The sequence below is a fragment of the Chenopodium album genome, chromosome 3 (assembly GCF_948465745.1).
Source record: "Chenopodium album chromosome 3, dcCheAlbu1.1, whole genome shotgun sequence".
In the NCBI taxonomy this organism is placed as follows: Eukaryota; Viridiplantae; Streptophyta; class Magnoliopsida; order Caryophyllales; family Amaranthaceae; genus Chenopodium; species Chenopodium album.
Window position 1 is genome coordinate 54,634,605 of NC_137836.1, and position 7,206 is coordinate 54,641,810.

The following is a 7,206-nucleotide window of genomic DNA, read 5'->3' on the forward strand; positions in this document are numbered from 1 at the left end:
TTCCTATGAGCCTTGGTAGTAATGGCTCTGCAATTGATGAGTGTCATTTATGGCACTCATAGGGTAGTCTTTTAGGGTTATTTCTTTCCCTTTTTCATGCTTTCTTCTCTTATTTTTGGTCCTTTTTCCTTTAGTTTCTCTTTCTCCTCTTTTCTTTATGGTTCTCGTGTTTTTCTCGTGTTTTCCTTTTATTTGGCTCTTTTTCCCTTTTATTTCCTTTCTTTGTTTGCTTGTGTAGGTACTTGGAGAATCACCTTTGCAAAGGAATCAAGTTAGGACCTTAATGACCAAGTAAGGAAGAAGCATTTGGCTAGAGAGGCCTTGGAGAGGCCTCGGAGAGGTCTCCAAGGTATTTCCAGCAGGCCGCGGGCGCGGGTCAGTGAAGCCGCGGGCGCGGGCTCAAGAAGCACAAATTGCCAGATTTTGGCAGGAGCTTCCCGCGGTAACCCCGCGGGCGCGGGAAATCTGGAGAGGGCGCTCCGTCTCAGAGAGACCGCGGCCCCCTGATTGATTTTTGGGAGCAGGGGATTAGCCGCGGGCGCGGGTTTATCCTGCCGCGGGCGCGGGTGTTGCCCAGATAGCCCGCGGAGGGTTCCGTACCCATTTCTCCGCGGCCGCGGATTCATTGGGAGAGGGCGCGGGATTTGCCAGTTTCTTCTTTACTTATAAATAGAATTGTAATTCCTTTTTGAAACCAACTTTTTGACAATATTTCATTAGATTAGTTTTAGAGAGAGAATTTAGAGAGAAGTTAGAGAGAAGTTCTTGGTTTTGGATTTGTAACTCAACATTTGATCAATCAAGTTTGGATTTCTTCATTTTCAATCATCAATATTAGTGAGAATCTCTTCCTTCTTTCATCTCTTACTTACTTGCTATTTGATTTATGCTTGTTGCTTGTTTTTCTTTGGATTTTGATATTATTGAATATTTTGATTTCTCTTAGATTTTGATATAGAATGATGATTAATGCAATTTCTAGTTATTTGTTCTTGAATTTCACCATGATTAGAAAGTAGATTAGTTGCTAGGGAAAGGGGAAAGCATGTTTGATTAATGAAATTGCTAGTTGATGCTCTTTGATTGATTGATTTGTTGCAATTAAATTGGTTGACATAGTTTTGCATGTGATTGATTAGACTAGGAGTGATCAACCTATAAGATTAATCTAGATTGCATTGTAACTCTTAATGACATGAACAATTGATTTGAAAGTTGCTCTAATTGATTGGGTTTGCTTGTGATTCTTCTTGATTTGCCTTTCATAGTGACTCCTAGATTGGCCTATAGGAGATAGAATTTGAACTCTCTTGATTGCTACTATTGTTTGTCCATTGCAATACTTGAATTAATTGATTGAGCTCTAAACTAGCATTATCATTGAATTTGCATGTGGAACCCATATCCCTAGTGTTTAGACCTTTGATTTAATTTATTAGACTTGTCTTAGTTTTCCATAGTGCCAACCATAATCTCAACTCCATATTCGAGGTAGCTTGACTTAGACTCTAGTTTTCATCATTGCATTCCCTAGGGATCGACCCTTAACTTGCCCTATATTCATATAAGGTTGGTTAGGTGTTTACAAATTTAGTTTGACTTGGGGAAAGGGTAGATAACGACATACATTTTCCTCTTGTCAAAATGGCGCCGTTGCCGGGGAATGCTATTGGTGCTTAGCTTTTGTTGTTGAGTCTACTTCATTTTAATTGAAAAATACAAAAAGATTTTGTTTCTTTAGGCTACACTTGTAGCCGTGCTACTAATATTTTCTTTGAGTTTTGCATGCATAGAGCTCGTGATCGATCCATTGTGCCTTTTGACCCGGAAATCGAAAGGACTCTCTTAAGGAGAAGAATAGCTAATCGATCCTTGGGGTATAGTTCTTCAAGTGAAGAAGAGATTGAAGAAGAGAAAGGCATGGGAGAAAATCCGAGAATGGCCTTGAAGGAGCTAGAAATGCCCGGTGCTTATAGGTTTGAGAGCGGTATAGCTCCGCCTACAACACCGGCAAATGATTTCGAAATTCGGTCGGTCATGATCACCTTAATTGAGAGGAGGCAATATAGTGGGGCTAAGAATGAGAGCCCGTTGAACCATCTTAAAGAATTTGAGAAATATTGCAACACCATCAAAGTCAACGGAGTTTCTCAAGAGTTCATCCGCCTCAAGTTGTTCCCCTTCTCTCTCATAGGAAGATCCTTAGAGTGGCTAGATAAAGAGGTGAAGCCCAATTCCTTGAGAACATGGGATGATGTTACAAAGGCCTTCTTGTCCCGCTTCTACCCTCAAAAGAAGACGGCGGAGGCAAGAGCCTTGATTCAAGGGTTCTAGCAAAGGCCAAATGAAAGCCTTTACGAAGCATGGGAGAGATACAAAGAGTATCAAAGGGAGTGCCCTCACCACGGAATCCCAACATACCAAGTGGTCCATATCTTCTATGGCGGTTTAAGTCCCCAAGGCAAGTCATGCCTTGATGGGGGGGCCGGGGGTCCTATCATGAACAAAACCGAAGAAGAAGTGGTGGACATTATTGAGGACGTGGTGACGTACTATAGAGATTGGCAAGATGGGGAGAGGGACTCTTCAAGCAAGCAATCTTCATTGTAATCGGTGGACCATCTAAATGCGATCAACAACCTTTCCTCCCAAATGACAAACTTGGGAAAGGAGGTGACCGCAATCAAAGCCAAGTTGGAGATCGCTTCTTCTTCTTCTCAAGCTTCTAATCTTCCCTCCAAATTTAAGGGGAGAGGTACTCTTTCTAACTCTCAACCCCCTCCCTCTTCACATAATATGCCTATGGGTTGTTTGTTTTGTGATGCATGTGGATCGTATGATCATGACTCTAATAATTGTCCTAATGAATGTGTTGATGAGTTTGATAACAATGAGAGTGAGCATGTGAATTATGTGTCAAATAATAATGTTCAAAGGTTTGATAACCAAAGAGGTCAATGGAATAGGAATTACCAAAACCAAGGTAATTTTGACAACTATAACCAAGGTGGTGGTTATAGAAACCAAGGGGACCACGGTTCTCGTGGTAGCTATAATAACCAAGGTTATAGTGGCCAAAATCAAAGCCAAAATTATGGTAATCAAAACCAAGGTTATGGAAATAATAACCAAGGTAGTGGTAATCATAATCAAGGTGGTGGTAACCATAATCAAGGTTATGGTCAAAATCAAAATAGGGGTACTTGGAACAATCAAGGGAGGGGCAATTTTCAAAATAATGCTCAAAGAGGTCCCCCACCCGGATTTGTTCCAAGGACTCAAGGAGAAAATTCCTATTCACAACCTTCTTCACCTAGGACCCATTTGGAAGAAATAATTGAGAATCAAACCAAGTTGTTGAACACATACATGGCCGTTAGTGATAAAAAGTTCAATGAAATGATGACCCACAATAAAATGCTTGAAAACCAAATTTCTCAACTTGCTAATGCTTTGAAAGATCATGCAAGCCCTTCTTCTTTACCTTCCCAAGGTCTTGATCCCAAGAAACCCGTAAATGCTATTGTTACAAGGAGTGGTAAGGTTCTTGAGGAGAGATTGCCTAGGAAGAGTGAAGATAAGGAGATTCCTAAGGAAGCATTGGTTGAGAATGAGGGGGATAGGGCATCATTGGATGAGGTTGTGGTTGAGACACCTTGAGAGGTGAGAGTAGAGAAAGAAATTGTGAAACCCAAGCTCCCTTACCCACAAAAATTCATGAGACACAAATTGGATGAACAATTTGGGAGATTCATTGATATGCTAAAACAACTTCATCTTTCTCTACCTTTTACCGATGTGATCAACCAAATTCCAAATTATGCCAAATTCCTCAAGGACATTTTGAGTGGGAAAAGAACTTGTGAGGTTGTGGAGACTATCAACTTGACCGAAAATTGTAGTGCTATCATCATGAACAAAATGCCACCCAAATTGAAAGACCCCGGAAACTTCTTCATCCCTTGTGCCATTAACAAGATGCAAATTGATAATGCCTTATGTGACTTGGGAGCTAGTGTGAGCATAATGCCATATTCGGTTTATCAAAGGCTTGAACTAGGGGAACTCTTACCTTCTAACATTACCTTGCAATTAACCGATAGGTCAATCAAGTTTCCAAAAGGTAATGTAGAAGATGTTCCATTGAGGGTTGGGAAGTTTGTGTTCCCGGTGGATTTTATTGTGCTTGAAATGGATGAAGATGCTACCATTCCAATCATTTTAGGTAGACCCTTTCTTGCTACCTCGGGTGCTATGATTAATGTGAGGAGTGCAAAGATTTCCCTTAAGGTAGGAGATGAGGTCATTGAATTTGATTTGAATGAAAGCATGAAGTATCCATGTTCTTCTCTAGAAAATTGCATGATGATTGATTCACTTGATCATATTGTGTCTTCCATGCATGAGCACTTTCTCACCTCTAACGATGCTCTTGAGAATGTTTTGTTGAACAAGGACAAAGTAGGTACACCATGCAAGGAAGTGGCATTCTATGAGGAATTGCTTAATGAAAGCATGGAGGAAGTGGATGAGCAAATGTGCTTGAAAATCTCAATCCAAGAAGCTTTGCAAGCGGCCACATCAAAAGAAGGTAACGGTGTGCCTATGGTAGAGCTCAAACCTCTACCATCACACTTTAGGTATGAGTTCTTGGGCCCTCATTCCACTTACCCCGTGATAGTTTGTGCATCCTTGAGCGTGAGCCAAGCTCAAGCGTTATGTGGTGTTTTGAGAAAGCACCAAGGTGATTTGGGGTACACAATTGATGATCTTAAAGGTATAAGCCCCGCCTTGTGCCAACACCACATAACACTTGAGGAAGGCGCCCTTCCTTCTATCGAACGACAAAGAAAACTACATCCCCAAATGGGAGAGGTAGTTAAGAAGGAGATCACCAAGCTATTGGATGCGTGAATCATATTCCCCATCTCTAGCTCAAGGTGGGTCTCCCCCGTGCATGTCGTTCCAAAGAAGGGGGGCATGACCGTGGTTGAGAATGAGAAGGGTGAGCTCATTCCAACTAGAACGGTCACGGGTTGGCGGATGTGTATAGACTATAGACGTCTAAACACATCCACCAAGAAGGATCACTTCCCTCTTCCATTTATTGATCAAATGCTTGAAAGACTAACAAGGCACAAGTTTTATTGTTTCCTCAATGGATATTTGGGATTCTTCCAAATCCCCATCCACCCCGATGATCAAGAGAAAACTACCTTCACATGTCCTTATGGGACCTTTTCCTATCGAAGAATGCCCTTTGGGTTATGCAATGCACCCGCTACATTCCAAAGGTGCATGATGAGTATTTTTGGGGATATATTGGAGGAGGAAATGGAGGTCTTCATGGATGACTTTTCGGTGGGGGGTGTCTCATTTGAGGAGTGCCTTGTGAACCTTGAGAAGTGCTTGGAAAGATGTGTTAAGGTCAATCTTGTTTTGAATTGGGAGAAATGCCACTTCATGGTGGAGGAAGGTATAGTGCTTGGGCACAAGATTTCAAATAGAGGCATTGAGGTGGATAAGGAAAAAATAGAAGTGATTGAGAAAATTCCACCTCCGGTGAATGTCAAGGGTATGATATCGTTCCTTGGTCATGCGGGTTTCTATAGGAGATTCATCAAGGATTTTTCAGTTATTTCTAAGCCCCTAAATGACCTTCTTCAAAAGGATGTTGAGTTCATTTTTTATGACAAATGCTTGAAGGCATTTGATAGATTGAAGAAGGCCCTAATCTCCACTCCTATTGTTCAAGCCCCAAGGTGGGATCTTCCTTTTGAATTGATGTGTGATGCGAGTGATTGGGCGATTGGAGGTGTTTTGGGACAACGTGTAGACAAGAAGCTTCATGTGATTTACTATATGTCCAAGACACTTAATGGGGCTCAAAAGAACTACACAACAACGGAAAAGGAATTTTTAGCAATTGTGCACTCTTTTGAGAAATTCCGTTGTTACTTGTTGGGTTCCAAGACCATAGTTTTCACGGATCACGCAGCCCTCAAGTATCTCTTTGCCAAGAAAGAGTCCAAGCCTAGGTTGATTCGATGGGTGCTTGAATTGCAAACTTTTGAGATTGAGATTAGGGACAAGAAGGGTGCGGAGAATGTTGTGGCGGACCATATTTCTCACCTTGAGGGTGATCAATTTCATGATGATGGTTCACCAATTGAGGATAGAATGCTTAATGACTTCTAATATGCCATAGAGGTGAAGGAACTCCCATGGTATGCCGACTTGGTGAATTTTCTAGCATGTGGGGAGTTTCCACCCTCCTTCTCAAAGAACCAAAGGAAGAAAATCAAAAGGGAGGCAAGACATTACTTATGGGATGATCCAATCTTATACAAACGAGGGGTTGATGGCTTACTTAGGCGTTGTATTCCAAATGAAGAAGTGCCTAGTGTTTTAAGGATGTGCCACTCGGACCCTAGTGGTGGGCATATGGGTGTTTCCAAGACCGCTACCAAGGTTCTTCAATGTGGTTTGTGGTGGCTGCATCTCTTCAAGGACTCATGGGGCTTTGTGAAGTCATGCGACCGATGTCAAAGGGTTGGGAATATCTCCAAGAGGAATGAGATGCCTCAACAGCCCATTCTTGAGTTAGAGGTGTTCAATGTTTGGGGGATTGACTTCATGGGACCATTCCCATCTTCATATGGTAATAAATTCATACTTGTGGTTGTGGACTATGTTTCTAAATGGGTTGAGGCCATTGCCTCCCCTACTAATGACCACAAAGTAGTGTTGAAGTTGTTCAACAAAATCATCTTCCCAAGGTTTGGCGTGCCTAAGGCTGTGATAAGCGATAACGGATCTCATTTTGTTCACAACGCCTTCCAAAAGATGTTGAGGAAACATGGAGTGCATCAACGGTTCGGCCTTCCATATCATCCTCAATCGAGTGGCCAAGTCGAGGTCTCCAATCGTCAAATAAAGCTCATTCTTGAGAAGACGATTACAAGGAATAGAAAGGATTGGTCGGACAAGTTAGATGATGCTCTTTGGGCTTATAGGACGGCTTTCAAGACGCCTATTGGTACCACTCCATATCGCCTTGTCTATGGCAAATCATGCCATCTCCCGGTAGAGCTTGAACATCGTGCCTTGTGGGCTATCAAGAAGATAAATTTTGACTTAGCTAGTGCGGGGGAGAAGAGGTGGTTGGATCTTCATGAGATAGAGGAACTTCGACTTGATGCTTAC

At 42.0% G+C, this 7,206-nt stretch overlaps 1 pseudogene; it reads right to left on the reverse strand.

Moving 5' to 3' along the window:
* Window positions 1–2,312: 2,312 nt before the first annotated feature.
* LOC145626007 (small nucleolar RNA R71) lies at window positions 2,313–2,411 on the reverse strand (annotated as a pseudogene).
* Window positions 2,412–7,206: the final 4,795 nt, after the last annotated feature.